The sequence below is a fragment of the Panulirus ornatus genome, chromosome 17 (genome assembly GCF_036320965.1).
Source record: "Panulirus ornatus isolate Po-2019 chromosome 17, ASM3632096v1, whole genome shotgun sequence".
NCBI classification, from domain to species: domain Eukaryota; kingdom Metazoa; phylum Arthropoda; class Malacostraca; order Decapoda; family Palinuridae; genus Panulirus; species Panulirus ornatus.
Window position 1 is genome coordinate 51,559,872 of NC_092240.1, and position 19,678 is coordinate 51,579,549.

The 19,678-nt window shown below is 39.0% G+C and overlaps 1 protein-coding gene and 1 long non-coding RNA gene across 13 annotated transcripts in view; one reads left to right on the top strand and one right to left on the bottom strand.

Annotated features, from left to right (window-relative positions):
• The window catches only part of LOC139754752 (uncharacterized), a 57,616-nt gene extending 44,064 nt beyond the window's left edge, over positions 1-13,552 (top strand). For 9 of the 12 annotated variants that reach the window (XM_071672518.1, XM_071672523.1, XM_071672519.1 and 6 more), the window contains one exon: positions 5,741-13,552. The gene's annotated coding sequence lies outside the window, so the exon portion shown is untranslated. The remainder of the gene's footprint in view (positions 1-5,740) is intronic. The other 3 variants (XM_071672524.1, XM_071672515.1, XM_071672514.1) reach the window with 2 other exon arrangements.
• Positions 1-19,678, bottom strand: part of LOC139754754 (uncharacterized) — a 51,791-nt gene that overhangs the window by 20,553 nt on the left and 11,560 nt on the right. Inside the window, exon 2 of the long non-coding RNA XR_011713943.1 lies at positions 5,618-5,893. This is a non-coding gene — a long non-coding RNA (uncharacterized lncRNA). The remainder of the gene's footprint in view (positions 1-5,617; positions 5,894-19,678) is intronic.

Consider the following 19,678-nt stretch of genomic DNA (forward strand, 5'->3'; position numbering starts at 1 on the left):
TGCAGAGAGTAAGGCATATGTGCGAGTTGGAAGGGTGGAGGCCGAGTGGTTTAAAGTGAAGGTAGGTATGTGTCGGGGTGTGAGATGTCATCATGACTGTATGTTCATGTATGGGGTGGTGAGGGATGTAAACGTTAGGGTCTAGGAGTGAATGGCACATCTTTAGTTTGGTGGAGGAAAAGGTTCCTGGGAGGAGAGTCAGTTGCTGGTTTTAAATGATGCAGTTCTAGTAACAGACTCAAGAGAGAAACTGCAGAAGCAGGTGTGTGAGTTACGAAGATTGTGTGAAAAGAGGAAATTCAGAGTTCATATGAACAAAAGTAAGTGCAGTGCTGGGGGATTAGACATGATGGTTTGAGTGAAAGTTTGAATGGGAAAAAACCTGGTGGAAGTGGAGTATTAAAAGTACCTGGGAGTGGACTTAGCATTGGATGGAGCCATGGAAGAGAGGTCAGTGTCTCATATGACAGAGATGAGTGTGTTTGAAGGTATAGTAGTGTGGACCATCTGTGTGGATGAGTCTTGGGCACTGAATGCAAAAGAAAGGAAGAAGTTGGAAGTGTTGAAAATGAAATGCCAGAGGACAGTATTGAGTGTGAAGTGGGTTAAATATGTAAGGAATGACTGTAAGAACAAATGTGGTTGTAAGCCCAGTCTGACTGAGAGAGTTGATCAGGGTGTGGTGAAATGGCTCGGACACGTAACGTAAAAAGGATGAAAGAAAAAAGACTGACGAAGAGGATTTGTGTATCAGAAGTGAAGGTAGCAAGGGGAGAGGGAGGCCAAGGAGATGGAATGGTAGAGTGCAAGGGGCCTTCAGGTATCATGGCCTGAACATTCAGGAGGCTGTGAGACAGGCATGGTTGAGAATGGATTGGAGCTGTGTCGTATACAAGGTAGTGACGTACTGTCACTGGGCTGAAACAGGGTGAATGATGCAGTTAGGATAAGCCATGGAATGGTCCTTGGAGCCTGGGTGTAGATGGTAGGCTCTGAGTTTGATGTATTATACGTGACAGTTAGAGAGTGGATGTAAGCAGTTGAGACTATTGTTCCTTATATTACAATCTCGTTGAAGAACTTATCACCCCAAGTGAGTCTATCCTTTCCCTGCTTCTGATTGTAGTGTAGCCTTGAAACTGTAAATGTTCCTCAAGGAGAGGTCTTTGAGGTTGTATAATAATAATGATAATAATAATAATAACAATAATAATGATAATAATTTTTTTCATACATGTTCGCCATTTTCCACGTTAGTAAGGTAGTGTCAAGAACAGATGACTGAACCTTAGAGGAGAAAAAATTCTCGCTTGGCCCCCTCTCTATTCCTTCTTTTGGATCTGTAAAAGAGGAGGGGAGTGTTTCAAGCCATCTACTCACACCCCTTCTAGTTGCCTTCTGCAACACAGGGAATACATGAGTAGTATTCTTTCTCCACGAAGTCCTGGGATAAATACAATAGTAATATACAGAAGGGCATGTATTTGGCATTTAAAGATCTGGAGAAAGCATATAATAGGGTTGATAGAAATGCTTTATGGAAGGTTCTACAAATATGAGTAGTGGGAAGAAATCAATTAGAAGCAGTTTGGAATTTTCATCAAGAGAGTAAGGATACTCATGAGTGGATAGAGAGGAGGGTGACTGATTCCAGAGGAAGATGGTTCTGTCTCAGGGGTGTGCAATGTCACCATGGCTGTTTAATTTGAACTGGGTGGTGAGGAAGGTGAATGAAGAGAACTTTGAAAACAGAGGCAGGTATGCCGTCTGATGGGGATGGGGGTTTGGGGGACTAGGAGGCGAGTCAGTTGTCTTTGCTGATGGTACAGAACTAGGTGGCAGATTTGAGTGATAAACTGCAGAAGCTGGTGTCTGAGTTTGGGAGAGTGTTTGAAAGGAAAAAGTTGGGAGTAAATGTGAATATCAGCAGTGAAGAAACAGGTTAGTTGGGGTGTGAGTCTTAAATAGAAGGATATGGAGTGTTTTAGATATCTAGGAGTGGATATAGCTGTGAATGGAACCACTGGAGCTGAAATGAGCTAAGAAGTGGGAGAGGGAGCAGTGGTCGAGGGTGCACTAAATAATGTGTGGAAAGAGAGGTCATTGTATGTTTGATGGTGTGGTAGTTACATCAGTGCTGTATGGATATGAGGCACAGGCCATAGATAAAAATGCAAAGGGTAGGTTGAATGTGTTGGAAATGAAATATTTTAATTCAATATCTGGTCTTTGTAAGGTTGATTGAATAAGAAATGATAAAGTAAGAGAGAGGTGTGACATTAGGAGGAGTATGTTTGAGAGAGTTGGAGATGACGTGCTGAAATGGTTTGGACATATGGGGAGGTTGAGTGAAGAAAGGATTACTAAGAAAGTATACATGTCAGAAGTAGAGGAAATATAAAAAAAGGGTGAATTCAAGGAGGAGGTGGAAGGATGCAGTGAAAGATGCTTTGAAGGCTTGGTGACTGAATGTGGAGGAGAGTTCAAGGCATGGAAAGGATAGAGCAAATTGGAGTGATGTGGTTTACATGGGATGGCGTGATGTCAATGGGCTGAACCAGGGTATGTGAAATGATAGGGGGAGAAACCACAGACAGGTCTGTGGGCCTGATAGTGGATAAGAGGCTCTAGTTTTGTTGCATTATACATTACAGCTTGAGAGTTTATGTGAATAAGGCCATTTCTTCATCTGTTCCTGGTGCTTTCTCATTAATGCAGGATGTGGTGAACATGTATGAAAAAATATTAATAGCAGCAATAATACGTATAATTACCTTGCTGATGCAGGAAATGGTGAACAAGAATAGAAAGAAAATCAAATTGACCTGGAAGTTTAAAGATATGGTGTAAGAAACACCTTGAAATTATATAAAAACATAATTACATTTGTTTTATGAAGATGTTACAAAATCTTATCAATAATCAATTTGCATTACAAGAAACAAAGAGGTGTAATTGGTACTATATTAGATTTAGCTTAAAGTCTGAAGAAGGAGTTTGGTTGATTTTTTTTTCTCCTCTGGTTTTAACATGATATAAATTCTCTTAGTGATCCTGGTTATTAATAAGGGATATAAACCATGTTTTGTAACCACCCAACCAATCATTACAGTCAACTGAAACTGATAAGAATAATATATTGTATATTACATGTATTATACTTAGTCGCTGTCTCCCGCGTTAGCGAGGTAGCGCAAGGAAACAGACAAAAGAATGGCCATACATACATATACAAAAAAAGACATATACATATATACACATATACATATATACACATATACATATTCATACTTGCTGCCTTCATCTATTCCCGTCACCACCCCGTCACACATGAAACAGCACCCCCCTCCCCCCAAATGTGCGTGCGTGCAAGGTAGCACTAGAAAAGACAACAGAGGCCACTTGCTCACACTCAGTCTCTAGCTGTCATGTGTAATGCACCAAAACCACAGCTCCCTTGCCACATCCAGGCCCCACAAAACTTTCCATGGTTTACCCCAGACACTTCTCATGCCCTGGTTCAATCCACTGACAGCATGTCGACCCTGGGATACCACATCGTTCCAATTCATCTATTCCTTGCACGCCTTTCACCTTCCTGTATGTTCAGGCCCCAATCACTTAAAATCTTTTTCACTCCATCTTTCCACCTCCAATTTGGTCTCCCACTTCTCCTTGTTCCCTCCACTTCTGACACATATATCCTCTTTGTCAATCTTTCCTCACTCATTCTCTCCATGTGACCAAACCATTTCAATACACCCCCTTTTGCTCTCTCAACCACACTCTTTTTATTACCACACATCTCTCTTACCCTTTCACTACTTATTCACTCAAACCACCTCACACCACATATTGTCCTCAAACATTTCATTTCCAACACATCCACCCTCCTCCGCACAACCTTATCTATAGCCCATGCCTCGCAACCATATAACACTGTTGGAACCACCATTCCTTCAAACATTCCCATTTTTGCTCTCTGAGATAACGTTCTTGCCTTCCACACATTCTTCAACACTCCCAGAACCTGCGCCCCCCTCCCCCATCCTGTGACTCACTTCCGCATCCATGGTTCCATCCACTGCCAAATCCTCTCCCAGATATCTAAAAAAACTTCACTTCCTCCAGTTTTTCTCCATTCAAACTTACCTCCCAATTAACTTGTCCCTCAACCTTACTGAACCTAATAACTTTGCTCTTATTCACATTCACTCTCAGCTTTCTTCTTTCACACACCTTACCAAACTCAGTCACCAACTTCTGCAGTTTCTCACCTGAATCAGCCACCATTGCTGTATCATCAGCGAACAACAACTGACTTGCTTCCCAAGCCCTCTCATCGACAACAGACTTGCCATTCTCTCCAAAACTCTCGAATTCACCTCCCTAACCACCCCATCCATTAACAATGAAATATCAACCTAAAAGTACTTTACTAGAGTATGAATGCAATATATATAGACAATTTTGCCATGAATCCTTTCATATTGATGAAACACCACACAGTAAAGAAATATGCTTTTAGAAATGCACAGGAAAGGTGTAGGGTAAACCTGTATGTTGTTAGCATGGGAAGAGAAAATTATTAGTTTTATTTGAATTTTCCAACTTTTACAAATTAAATATTTAAGGAAGGTAGGGTTTCCAGCTCCCTACTCCCACTCATTTTTGTCACATTCTACAGCATGAAGGGATTCGTGGGAAGTATTCTTTCTCCCCAGTTCCCAAGGGGCTTTGGTTTTGGTGGATTATACATGAAAGCTAGAGAACGAATGTGAGAAAATAAGGCCATTTCTTTTTTACTGGTGTTACCTTGCTGATGGGGGAAATGGTGAACATGTCTGAAAATGAATTTTGCAGCAGATGAGTGTTCAGATGCCACAGCTATCCATTTCTCACTTCTTATGTGCAAATTTTCAGAGACAAATAATGAACTTTTTTTCTAATCATGGGGAGAGATAAATGTAAATGAGGCCCTTACAAAGGTTTCTCACAGGTGTGTAATCCTTGGCAAATTCATGGATTAGTGCAGTATAATGGCAGGCAGTGTACTCTCTTGGCTGAATCAGGGCATGTAAATTGATGTAATAAAGCAAGTAGTAGTCCACGGGGTTTGGCTGTGGATATTAGGCACTGGTTTTGGTACACCGCTTGACTACAAGAACCTGGATTTGTATAAATGAGTGTATTGTTCATTTGTCATGATGTAACCTTGCAAATACAGGAAAGGTGGTTAGGCATCAATAGAATATTTACTTGAAGTGATTTCGTCTTTTAAAAGTGTTTTAAAAGATTATAAGATTTTTTTGTACTTTGATGTAAAGTTTCTTTGTCAAAACAGTACTTTGATGTAAAGTTTCTTTGTCAAAACAAAGGTTTAAGATTTCAATGCATATGAATGTCAGGTGCAATTGCAGCATTCAGTAAGTAATAGTTTATGATACAGAGCACCAAAGATATTTTCATGAAAATTATTAGACAACATACTGACTGCAGTGTTAGGTTTGGGTAATCAAGCAATCTTTTAGTCCCCTGAACATAAAGATGAAGTAAAACATCTGTAAAATAGTTGCCATAATGAATTTTGGATATAAAAATCATAAATGTTACTTACTTATTGAAGGCACAGTATTTTGTTTATAGCCATCACACTTCTTTTGGTGCCAGCCTCCCCCTGGCTGGTTTTGTCAGACTCTTTCCTTGATGTCCATCTTCATGCTGTGTTTCTGCCTCCCAGGTCACTTTTTCAGCTGCTCTGACTTTCTGGATGGACCCTTCAACTGTGGTCAATTTCCTTCACCTCCAGACCTGTTCCAATTACAGTTGTAATTTCTTCAACCTGGACAGCCATACTATGTGATCCTGCTGCAACACTCTGGTCGCCATTGCCCTGGAAGAGAGAAGGGAGCACTGTAGTAATATTCATCACTGTAATCAAAACAGCAACTTCAGTTAAATCAAGTATCAGGTAACTTACTAAAGGTGGCCAAGTCAGAGCACAAGAAATTTGAGAGACTCCCCCAAGACTACCTGCCAGAATTGGATAAAAGCAGTAAACTTTGCCATGAATGCCAGTAACGTCTTGCTTCTCTTCTTCTCGACATGTCCATTTATCAACAGCAGCCAAGCCTTCTACTACTTGATGGTCCAGAATGTACTTACATTCCATGCTTAGTTGGTATATTTTCTACTTCACTGTAAAGAATATGCTACTGTGTTTTTCTCTAGTCTTTCTGAAACATCTTATTATGTAAGTAGTGAGATTCTTAGAATGCCCCAAGTCCCTGTTTTGAAAGACAGAGAATCTAAAGATACTGTAAACATAACAAGATAGTGCTTGATAACCATAAAATTCCACGAGGTTATACCAGTAATTGCTTACTTTTAAAAGCAATTTTTTGCATGTAATGATTAGTAATAATCTTGATTATTTATTTATATTATATACATAAGTGATTCAATTTTAATGATGTTAGTTATATAAGCACCTCTGTTTACATTTGTTTGATAGGGTTTTCAAACATTGTACTATCCTGCCAAATAGGGTATATCGATGAGAACTTACCCCCTTTAACCATTCATAAATCATATGATGCCAGCAGACACTGGTACTCATTCAGAGGGAGTTAATGACCATACAGCAACCTAGCTAGGCCTTTGACGTTGGCTTTAAGGGGTAGTCGATTACAGTACCGTATAATTATTTAACTTGCTCACATAGATGTAGTGCCCTCTGACTGTTCCTGTCTTGTGATGTAATCACTTTTTTCTCACTTAATTTCAGGACGTATCAGTTTAATGTAGTGGGTGATAAACATAATATGAACTGTAATTTTTTTTTTCATTCTCATTCAACATTTCCCATAAAGTGAGGTGCCAGGAAAAGGTAAAGAATAATCTTATTTGCTCATATCCACTCACTAGCTGTCAGGCATATGCAATAAAACCAGATCCTCTTAGTACCCTATCCACAGCCAAACCTCACACACCTTTCTGTGATTTCCTAGCACATTCTACCCATGTATTATCTCTAATCACCAAGCATTTCAGGGTGGGATGTCTGATGATTTGTTGGTGGAGGCATGGGTGATGATTCGTATAGGCCTTTGGAAAAGAGGAAAAGATATGGGTGGGAAGAGGGTGGTAAATTGATTGAGCTTGGAAATAAGCTCTTGTGAAGAAATTCTGGGAGATTGAGTGTAGAGTGGCAAAAGATGAGACTAAATGAAGCAAGGGAAAGGGTGAGGAATGGGAGGTATTTAGGGAAGCAGTGCTGATGTGCGTGAGAAATGTGTGATATGAGGAAGGAGGGAGTTTGGCACCTGAGACAGAGTAGTGAGTAGTGAGATGATGAAGTAAGTTCACAATGAAATACAAGAGTAGTATATATGTGTTATTTGCAGGGAAGAAGTGAGTTGAAAGGGAGATGCGCTGGAGAAAGTGACTGGAGGTTGAGGAAGTTGCAGGGACTGAAAAAAGAGAGCAAATGAGAGTTTGGGCGTGCAAGTATCAGCAAACTTTAGGGAGGATGAAAAAAAATGTTTTGAAAGGAAAATAAAATTGTAAGGTAAACAAGAGAATAGATAGGAGCATCACTGAAGGGGCACATAGGGAAGTAATAACAAACAGATGAGGTGAAGAGATTGAATAAATTCTTTAAAGGATGTTGAAGTTGTTTGATAATAAGGTGGCAGCGTTTTGGTGAAAAAAAAGATAAGTGGTAAAAGCCTTGCATAAGATGAAGTGTGAAAAAGGGGCTACAGTGGTGACTGTGTTACTGATCGTTTAGTTAGAATTTTGAATGGGCGTAAATTATATTTTTCAAGGAAACCTGTAGATCTTTTCTCACCACAGATAGGGGGTCATTGAAGGTTCTGTATCTTATACTGTCTGTCAGCTTTATGGTCATTATAGCACTGAACCGTCTTACAAAAAAATCAGTTCTGTATAGCTTTGATATTAGGAATCTACATAAGTTTGAAGTCTCCTTTTATCAGTAGTTGTTAATCCAAAGTTTGTCATCAAGAACAATATTGTTAAAAACTGGAGTGAACTTATCATAACAGCTCAGAAAAATTGCTCCATCAGAGCACAATTCCATATGTCTAGTCATGACTCAGGAAATTTCATTATATCAAAGAAAATTACTTAAAACATTTACTCATTCGTATAGGCTCCTTCAAGCCTTAAGAAGAATGTATAATATTAATCTTGATGGAGTAAGAAATATGTATACTTTCATATCGCAGGCTGTCTGCTAGACTCCATGATGTTAACAAAGTAGCGTCTACCTTTGCTTTTTAAAGGAACCTCTTGTTGAGTGAGGTCAACATGAAAGGTCTACACATGGCAGAGAAATGGCTTTTTATCCCTCAAAACCCACGTTTCCTTATTTTTTACCTCATATCTAAAATAGACTCTACCCTGGGAAAAAATAACGTGTAAGCTGTATGGCACAAGTTTCTGGATAACCAACAGTCTGCAGAGTGTACAGAGTTTACCACTCATCAAAGAAGTGTGTCAGTGTGAATAGAGATCTCTGAACCTTTCTCTTGTGAATCTTATTGTATAACTGGTTCACATCCACCACCCCAACCAGTATGTAAACTGATAATTTCGAGGTACTGGTTGAGATTTGAAAATCATAGTCCTTAAGACCAGGCAGAGTTTGGATTTTGTAAATTTATGGATTTTAGAAATGGGTTCCTCCACAGATAGAGGTATGAATGTATCATAACTTTGGCAGGGTGCTTGTATACCTAATACAGGTCCCTTAATGTTATTTGTTAATACATGTAAAAATAGGAATAGGAAGAGGGGAAGAAAGAATACTTCCCATGTATTCCCTACATGTCATAGAAGGCAGTCAAGAAGGGCACGTGTAGGGGGCTTGGAAATCCTCCTCCTCTTGTATTTCATTGTCTATAAATTGAAACAGATGAGGATGCAAGGCAAGGAGTGCTCATCCTCCTTAAAGGCTCAGGCTTGGTGGTTTGAATGTATCAAAGATAAGGGAGCTATAAGTAGTATGTTGGAGAAAAGGAACCTGGACGTTTTTGCTCTGAGTGAAACAAAGCTCAAGGGTAAGGGGAAAGAATGGTTTGGGAATGTCTTAGAGGTACAGTCAGGGGTAAATGTGATGGCAAGAGAGTCTCCATAACTGGAGGACTCCAGTTCTGCTTCATCACCTTTACTGCCTCTCCTTTAACAGGCCAATGGCACAGGGTAACTAGCACAGCCTTCTCAGAGGCTATGTAATGTTTCTACTGACTGCTACCTAATGTCCACCCTACTACTGCTATCTAATGCTCCTGCCTAATGTTCAACTTACTACTACCTAATGCTTTCACTTAATGATCTCACTACTACTAACTAATGCTCCTGCCTAATGTCTCTATTTCATGCAAGCCTTTTTCCCTCCTGCTGCTCAGGCTCCGATTGCTTAAAATCTTTTTTTCACTCCCTTCTTCCATCTCCAGTTTGGTCTTTGTGTTCTCCTTGTTCCCTCCACATCTAACACATTTATTGTCTTTCTCTACCTTTCCTAACTCATTCTCTCAATATGTCCAAACCATTTCAACACACCCCTTTCTGTTCTTTCAACCACACGTGATCAAACCACCTCACATTGCATATTGTCCTCAAAAATTTAATTTCCTACATATTTTCCCTCCTCTACATAACCCTATCTATAGCCCATGCCTCGCATCCATATAATATTGTTGGAGCGATTATTCCTTCAAACATACCCATTATTGCCCTCTGAGATAACTTTCTCACTTTTCACACATTCTTCATTGCTCCCAGAATCTTTGCCCCCTCCATCACCCTATGACTTCCTTCTGCTTCCATGGTTCCATTTGCTTTCAAGTCACTCACGCATATCTAAAACACTTCACTGTCTCCAATTTTTTTTTCCATTCAAATTAATTTCCCAACTACCTTGTCCTTCAACACTGCTGAACCTAATAATGTTGCCTTTCCTAACATTTACTCTCAACTTCCTCCTTTCACACACACTTCTAAACTTAGTCACTAACTTGTGCAATTTCTCACTTGAATCAGCCACCAGTGCTCTATTATTGGCAAACAACAACTGACTCTTTTCCCAGGCTCTTTCATCCCCAACAGACTGCATACTCGCCCCACTCTTCAATACTTGCATTTACCTCCCACACTACTCCATCCTTAAACAAACAGCCATGGTGACATCACACACTCCTGCCGCTGACCGACTGTCACTGGGAACCATTCAGTCTCCTCTCTTCCAACTCATACACATGTCTTACACCCATGATAAAAACTTCTCACTGCTTCTTGCAGCTTATCTCCCACACCATATATTCTTTAAGACCTTCCACAAAGCATCTCTATCAACCCTATCATATGCTTTCTCCAGATCCATAAATGCCACTGGCAAATCCATATATTTTCTAAATATTTCTCACACATTCTTCAAAGCAAACACCTGATCCACACATCCTCTACCTCCTTTGAAACCATACTGCTCCTCCCCAATCTAATGCTCTGTACATCCCTTCACTGTCTCAGTCACAACCCTCCCATACTACTTACCAGGTATACTCAATAAACTTAAAGCTCTGTGGTTTGAAGACTCACCTTTATCCCCTTTGCCTTTATAGAATGGCACTATAAATGCATTCCATCAGTCCTTGGGAAATTCATCATGATCCATACATACAATGAATACCCTTACCAACCAGTCAATAACAGTCACCCCCTTTCTTTGTAAATTTAACTTCAATACCATCAACTCCAGCCACCTTGATGCGTTTCATCTTCTGCATGGCTTTCAACACCTCTTTCTTCACCAAACCACATACCATCCTCTCCAAACACCCTACATCTGCCACTCTATCATCAAACACATTTAACAATCCTTCAAAATACTCACTCCATCTCCTCCTCGATTCATCAGTACCTGCTATCACTTTCACTTTTGCCCCCCTTCACCAATGTTTCTGTTTGTTCTCATGTCTTCTGCACATTCTTTACCTCCTTCCAGAACATCTTTTTATTCTCCCGAAAGTATAATGATTATCTCACACCCCAACTCCCATTTGCCCTCTTTTTCAACCCCTGCACCTTCCTTTTGACATCATGCTGCTTTCATTTATATGTCTCCCAATCATTTTCACTTCTTCCCTATAAGTACCACTCAGATGCCTCTCTTTTGGCTTTCACTAGTAACTTAACTTCATCCCACCACTCACTCCCCTTTCTAATCTGCCCACTTCCCACCTTTTACATGCTAAATGCATCTCTTGCACATGCTAAAAATGCAACCCTATTTTTACTTGTACATTATTATGTCTGCTTTGCAGATATTCACTGTACCTTCATATTTCCTAGGAAAACATACCTTAAGCAAAGTTTTTACTTCCTCTTTGCAACACCACACTCTAAACTACCACTTGCATATCTTTTGGATGCCATTATTAGGGTAGAAAATTTGAAAATATGACACAGATACTCGAGGAAAGAACTGAACTTTACTGCTAAGTTTTAGACATGGGTGAACATTGGTATGTGTTATGTAAGTGCATGATAAATAAAGCAACCAACTTTGGAAGCTCTGATCCAACTTGGGTAAATTTGAATTTCCTGGACTATAGATTTTAAAGGCGTATATTTTCAAATCTCAACCTGTATCAAGCTTGACATGGAGATGTTTTGTAAATTCCACTGCTACAGGAGCCTTAGAAGGGTAGAGGGGACTCCTGGGGCAGAAGCAGTAGTAGTATCGTGTCTGTAAAAACCTTGTCCACCTCCTGGTACACAGTCAAAGGCGGTCACACTTACATTTTATTACTCTGTCATCATGCCTTTGGCCATGATTACCATCTGCAGATGTCTGGGTGTGGAAGTGTCAAAGTTCCTGAGGTACTGTATATCCATGTTTTGGGTTCAGAGTCGATCTGAATGAGGTGAGGCAATGATGTGTTGCAGGAAGCAGTCACCTAGTGGAGCATTCTGAGCACCCATTGTGCATAGAAATTTCATGTGCACCCACATTTTCTTGCTTCCAGGTGGAAGAAATACAGCAACCAGAAGCAAAATTCCCAAAAAGAATGGCAGACAGGAAGAGTAAAGAAGGAACATCCTTCCCACAAGTTAGCATAAGGCACTGTGAGGTGGCTCACATTGTTAGAAACATTTCAACCTGAGAGCGTCATATGCTTGTACCCACAAAATACATTAGCCATGTATTGCCTTTGAAAATACACGGGGATGTGGACATAGTTTTTTTGTAGACAATGAATTGTAATTTTGAATTATCTATTACAGTTTTACTATTTGTAACCCCCCAGTATTGTATTTCTTTTTACATGTGAAGATTGATATTTCTGTGATCTAGTCATAATGTTGTGGCAAGTCATGGGTTTCATACAAAAGTTTAGACTTTGTTAGTCTCTGTGGTATCTCAAAAAGGCATGACTGTAAGTCTCTTTGCACTGTGATTTTAGCCAAAGGACTTTATTATTCATCTGGCCAGTATTTATGAATACATGTTTTTGAGAGCTGCATTGCCTAAATAGGTGATATTAGGCACAAAAACAGTGATGTACAACCAAATCCCTTACAGCTTGATCTGTCATTTACTGTATATTAGGGATAGAGAGCTCTGTCGGATCATTGTTTGAAGTGTAATTCCTTGTATTATGATGGAACTAAACTCTGAACTTATTAAAACATTCAAGCATTCAAAAAGATAATTATCGAGGAGGAATTACGTCAAGGGAAGGTATCTGACAAGCATCTGAAAAAAAATTAATGTGGCCGACAGTGAGCTTGTTTATGAGTGTTTTTTTAGTAGTGTAACCGAAGAGTGCCACAGGTTATTTTAGAGAACGGAAAAAGAGCCATATTAATTTAAGAAGTCATGGGTGTAGAGTAGACACTATTATCATTCTTATTTGAAGTAGGGCCTACTACTTTGCTTTGTAAGGGTTGTATTAATGTACTAATGATTAAATTTTGTGTTCTAAATCATTTTTTTTTAACTTGTGAATGTCAGTGAATCTCCCATAATACCTAGGCATGTTTCATACTTTTGTTTGTCTGATAAAGTATTAATTAAGTAATGATCACTGATAATTTTTTGTAGAAGTAATGACTAAGCTTGATGTGCTTCATACAGCAATCAGAATCTCACTCATAAAAAGTTGCCCATATAATTACACTTCCATATATACAAGACTGTTCAAATGTGTGGCAAGTAGGCCACAATGATTTTATAAACAAGATAAGAGTATTTTCTTAGTAACAAATTTGTTGCAAACTTTGATACAGTAAATGTAATGCATATGTCAGTAACAGATCTGCCTTAATTTTGTAATCTCAGAAAGGAACTGTATGATGATGCTAATCATTTTGAGGTAGAAGGTTATAGAATCACTTATGTGCAAAATGCATTATACATTGCAGCTGACAAGCAGTGAGTTCTGCTGATCTCCAGCCTTGTAAGCTTTAATTTGTTTCTTTACATTTAGATACACATTTTAATAAATTTTTCTGAAGACCAGAATTTTGTTTAATTACACATTGGTGTGTATGTGGAGTTGTGTTTACGGGACCCATTTCTTTGCTTTTCATTTTTTTCATGCAAGTTCATGAATTCTTAGTTTGTCACATATGTTCACCTCTTAATTCAGCTTGTTTCACTTGCTTTGTACTGTACTCTACTGGTACATGCATTATTTCATTGGACCAGGCTCCTTTTGCCTAAATTTCTTAGTTTGATTTTTCCAGTCAAATGATTTCTTCCAGTTTCAAAGAATTGTTACATAAAATTAGTAGGTGCCTTACAAGTTATCAAAATTTCCCTTTGACCTTCTTTTAATGAAGTTTGTCGATGGTTACAATTCTTTTCTTGCTCGGATCTACTCTATCAGTGTAATTTTTTCACTGACTTTTTTCCCCCTTTTGGCATCTTTATGTGCTTTCTTAAGTCATGAGATCAAACTGGCAATGCGAGAGGTGATCTGGATCAAAAATATCTGGATAAAATTGAATAGTTTCTTGAACATAAGACCATGTTCTTAAATGGTGTTGCAAACACTTGCCAAGATATGTTATGTCTTCCACACAACCCTTCTAGTCTGGAACTTTGGTGAAATATTAAATTTACATCAAGCCCTTAAATCCTTTTCATCTCCTGCAAGGTGGGAGTTATAGTTAATGGATTTCACTGTTCTCCATCCCCATTATTTCATATTTGTCATAAGTGAATTGCATTTGCTGTTAATCTGACTAATAATGCATCAGAAGTGGATGAGACGAGGAGGGGGAGACCAAACGAGATGAAAGGATGGAGTGAAAAAGATTTTGAGTGATCAGGGACAGAACATGCAAGAGGGTGAAAGGCATGCACAGGATAGAGTATTTGGAGTGCTAAGGTATACAGCAATCAATGAGCTGTCAATGGACTGAACCAGGGCATATGAGGCAGCCAAGGGAAACAACAGAAAGGTACATGAGACCTGGTAGTGGATAGGCCTATGGTTGTGGTTTCAGTGCACTGTACATGACAGCTAGAGAACGGATGTGAGCAAATGCGGCCTTTCTTCATCTGATCCTGGTACTACCTCACTAACATGGCTAATAATGATCAAGTATGGAAAAAAATATAAGCAGATGACTACATTACAGACCTACAGGTATCTTGTTACCTGTTTTTCCATTTACCTGCTCTTTCTAAAGATCCAGGCATTTTGCTTGTCATTCCTGTAGTTCCCACTTCACAGTCTCTAGAACTTTTGCCTGCCTTACCTATTCTTGTAACTGTTTCTTTAATACTATCAAGGCTGTTGACTGCTGGTCTAAACTTTCTGCCAGGTACTGCTTGACATCATCTACCTGCTGCTGCAGCAGAAACTGGTGAGTTAGACTGTTGAACATCTGCATGTTTTGCTGGGTCAGGGAAGATATTTGCTACTGTTGGTGCATCAGGTTATCACATAAGATGCTTCTGCTTATTCAGGTTGCCATAGATCTATTGTTGTTGCTGGGTCAGTTTGTCGCGTGCATTGTTGATGCAGGGAATGCAGTCAGATATTTTCTTCAGCATCATCACCACTGCCAGGCTCATTCCCATGCATGAATCATCCTGGCTCTTAGTACATACTTCATCCTGACATTCTGACATCTTCACTTAAACTACTCCCACATTCCTGACTTCAGATACTGAATTCTTTGTCTCACTTTGGGCCATGGGTTCTTGTTGAAATATAAGTGAAAGAAGGTTGATGTGAATAGTTCAGAGTTGAGTCATAAGTAACTTTAAAAATAACAATGAATTTTACGAAAAACGTAAATACTTAAATCACTGATGAGCTCATCCTAGCTTCATCATCATAGGCATGGTTTCTTTCAGAGCACCAGTAAGTATCATACGGCTAAGTTACACCAACTGCTCTTGTAACAGAATGTTGGGCAGCTAGGTTAAAGACATTAAATGTGGATCTAACTTTCGGACTGCCTAACACTACTCAACATGCTCACTGCAAATTCAGCCAGTGAAGTAGCCAGCATCTTATCCCCTACATACCCCATAAAGTTACAAAATATGATGCAACACAAAACATGATCCAAAAACAGAATACTAATGCAATATAAGAATCCTCATACATTAAGCCGTGTGTCAATATAAATATGCCACTTCCTGCAACCCATCATTGTTTTCAAAATATACAACTCATAACACAGAAGTCCAATTCATCCCCAACTGAAACATCAGCTTTAAAGGAAACCACTTTCCTCGAGGGCTTTCATAATTCCTAGTATCAATTTGAACCCTTTTACTTCACAACTGATTTCTTATGGGGATGAGGATCAGGGAGAAGTGGGGGTATGGCGTAAGGAGGAATGGAGAGGTAAAAGTATTGGCAAGTGAGAAGATGAAGCAGAAAAAATGCAAGGAGTAAGGATATAGGGTGACTGAAAGTGTAGGTGGAAGTACAGTGAATGATGGATGCAGCTGTGTGAATAAAATGTTTAGAGAGTTTATTAAAGATTGTAGAATTAGCTGTTGACTACAAAATCGTGAGATACATGAATAAAAAGGGAAAAGCATGGCTGATGTAAGGTATTAGGAAGGCTGTGGAAGAGAAGAAAAAGGCATATGGAAGATTGATTGAAGGGAATGTGGAATTTCAGCAAAGGAGGAGGGAAGGATGTAAGATGTGTAAGCGGAGTGTTAATTTAATAGATGAAAGTAAAGAAAGAGTACATGAAGATTTAGGAAGAAAGTTGAGAGAAAAGTTTAGGAAAAATAAAAAAAATTGTACTAAAAGGAGGTGAGAAACGAAAGAGGCTGATATAAGAGTAGAAATGGTGATGTGAGAAGGAAGAGAGGGAGTTGCTGAATCTAAAAGAGGAAGTGAAAGGAAGATGGAAAGAGTATTTTGAAGAACCGATGAATATGGGAGAAGGTAAGGCAGCAGTTGCTACATGTGTTGGTATGGAGGATGGAAGGAAGAGAATATATGTGCAAGAGCCTATAGCAAAAAGGGAGGTAAAAGGGTGATGAGGCTGGCAAGAGGAAAAAAAACCTGGAGTTGATAGGATTACTGCTGAAATGCTGAAGTATGGAGGAGAAAGTGTGATGCAGTGGATGTAATTTAGAATGGAAACAGAAGGTTGTGCCTGAGGACTGGGCAAAAGCTACTATTGTTCATGGTAAAAGGAGCTCGGGATGTATGTAACAATTTTTTTTTTTCTTTTTTTGCTTTGTCGCTGTCTCCTGCGTTTGTGAGGTAGCGCAAGGAAAAAGACGAAAGAAATGGCCCAACCCACCCCCATGCACATATATATACATACACGTCCACACACGCAAATATACATACCTACACAGCTTTCCATGGTTTACCCCAGACGCTTCACATGCCCTGATTCAATCCACTGACAGCACGTCAACCCCGGTATACCACATCGATCCAATTCACTCTATTCCTTGCCCTCCTTTCACCCTCCTGCATGTTCAGGCCCCGATCACACAAAATCTTTTTCACTCCATCTTTCCACCTCCAATTTGGTCTCCCACTTCTCCTCGTTCCCTCCACCTCCGACACATATATCCTCTTGGTCAATCTTTCCTCACTCATTCTCTCCATGTGCCCAAACCATTTCAAAACACCCTCTTCTGCTCTCTCAACCACGCTCTTTTTATTTCCACACATCTCTCTTACCCTTACGTTACTTACTTGATCAAACCACCTCACACCACACATTGTCCTCAAACATCTCATTTCCAGCACATCCATCCTCCTGTGCACAACTCTATCCATAGCCCACGTCTCGCAACCATACAACATTGTTGGAACCACTATTCCTTCAAACATACCCATTTTTGCTATCCAAGATAATGTTCTCGACTTCCACACATTCTTCAAGTCTCCCAGGATTTTTGCCCCCTCCCCCACCCTGTGATCCACTTCCGCTTCCATGGTTCCATCCGCTGCCAGATCCACTCACAGATATCTAAAACACTTTACTTCCTCCAGTTTTTCTCCATTCAAACTTACCTCCCAATTGACTTGACCCTCAACCCTACTGTACCTAATAACCTTGCTCTTATTCACATTTACTCTTAACTTTCTTCTTTCACACACTTTACCAAACTCAGTCACCAATGTAACAATTATAGGGGAATAAGTCAGTTACACATGCCAGGAAAAATGTGTGCAAGAATGTTAACTGACAAAGTGATAGAAGTGACTAAATGCAGAATAAGAGAAGAGCAATGGGGATTTAGGAAAGGTAGGGGATGTATGGACCAGATTTTTCTGGTGAAGATGACTGGAAAAATACTTACTGATAGGTAAGAAGCTGTATGCAACTTTTATGGATCTGGAGAAAATGTATGACTCAGTCGAGTGGAATTCAAGGGATTTGTTAAGGATAAATGGGGTAGGAGGACAACTGTTGGATGATATGAAAGCCTTCTGGAGAGGAGCATATGCATGTGTAAGAGAGGCTGGAGAGTTGTGCAAAAGTTTCTGTATACATGTGTGTGTGCGGGAAGGCTGTGTGCTGTAACCGGAGCTTTTTAATATATGGAGTGGTAAGGGAGATGAAAGCAAAACTAAGGAAGAAGGGCGCAGAGGTAGAATGTGGTGGTGAGGTATGGTGGCAAATGGAAAGACTGTTTCTGGATGATACTCTGTTGTTTGCTGAGAGTGAAGAGGAGTTGCAGAAGGATGTATGTGTGTTAAATATAATTTGTGCAAGTTTAGGCAATTGAAAGTAATTGCAAGTAAAAGTAAAGTAATGATGTTTGAAAGGAAACAGAGTGAATGTATAGATTTTGCAAAACAATATGGAATGAAAGAAAGTGTACTAAACCATGTTTTGGATATAGGGGAGGAAGACTGGAAGACATAAAAGAACTGAGGTATTTAGGAGCAGTCTTTGGTAAGTTTGGTGATATGGAAGGAGAGATATGGGAGAGAGCAGTACAGGGTAGAAGAGCTATTGGGTCCCTAAATAGAAAAATCAGGGGTAGAGGTGTAAATAAGGTACAGCATAGTCCTCCCAATCCTAACCTATGCAGCTGAAACATGGATAGAAATGAGTCTGAAAGGTCAAGAATCCAGGCTGTGGAAATGAGCTACTTGAGAGAAGCATGTGGTATGACTAGATGGAATGATGAAAGAAATGAAAGGGTGTATGAGAGATATGGTATGTCAGGGATTGCAAAAGAAATGGTAGAGTGGTAGAGTGGGTGAAAAAATACTTTGAGGTGGTCTGGGCATAGAATGTTAAGACTAGGAGTTTACAAAGACAGTGTATGTAGAAGACCACCTGTGACATGAGGAAATAGAGTGGAAGATTACTGGAGGGAGAGAAATGTGGAAGAATGTTCCTGGAGGGAATGGGCATCAGAGATATAGATAAGGTAGATAGTGCCTGAAAATTCAATGCTTTGAAAAAATAAAATGATCAATCTGACATTTTCTATTACTTTCTCAATACCAAAAGAGATACATTTTTTAGAACTTGAACTAGAATTTCTTGAAATTCATACTGAATAGAGAACAATGACAATTTACGGAAAAAATACAAAAATATTTCTTAAACTATTCTCTCATGAATGGTATATAAATTCACTCAACAGAGTCAATAACATCAAAAATCATCATTGTTTATACAAAAATAAATTTGAATATCAGTAGGCACCATATAATAATAATAATAAATAATAATAATAATAATAATAATAATAATAAGAGGATAAGGATGTTCATGAGTGACAAAAATCTAGTGAAAAATAGAATTTGAAAATAATGATAATGAATAAAAATACAGTAATATGTACCATTATTTTGCATCTACAGTCAATCATACATATGGCTATTATACAAAATCTAGACCCTGATACCTGAAGGTAAATATCAAACCTTTCATGAGCTAAATGCTCAATAAGTCTGGAAGATTTAGGCTTTTGACATTCTCATCCAATTATACTGCTAAGGCATCATAGCATTCATTGATGTCAAACTCAATCCCACTTTCAGTTACTGCCAAAATAACTTCAATTTCTGCATCAGTTGCAGCCTTCTTATCCTTATCATTCACGACTGATTAAGTGTATATCTTAAAATACCAGCTTAAAAAAAAAAAAACCATAATAACTACATAGTTGCTTACATAT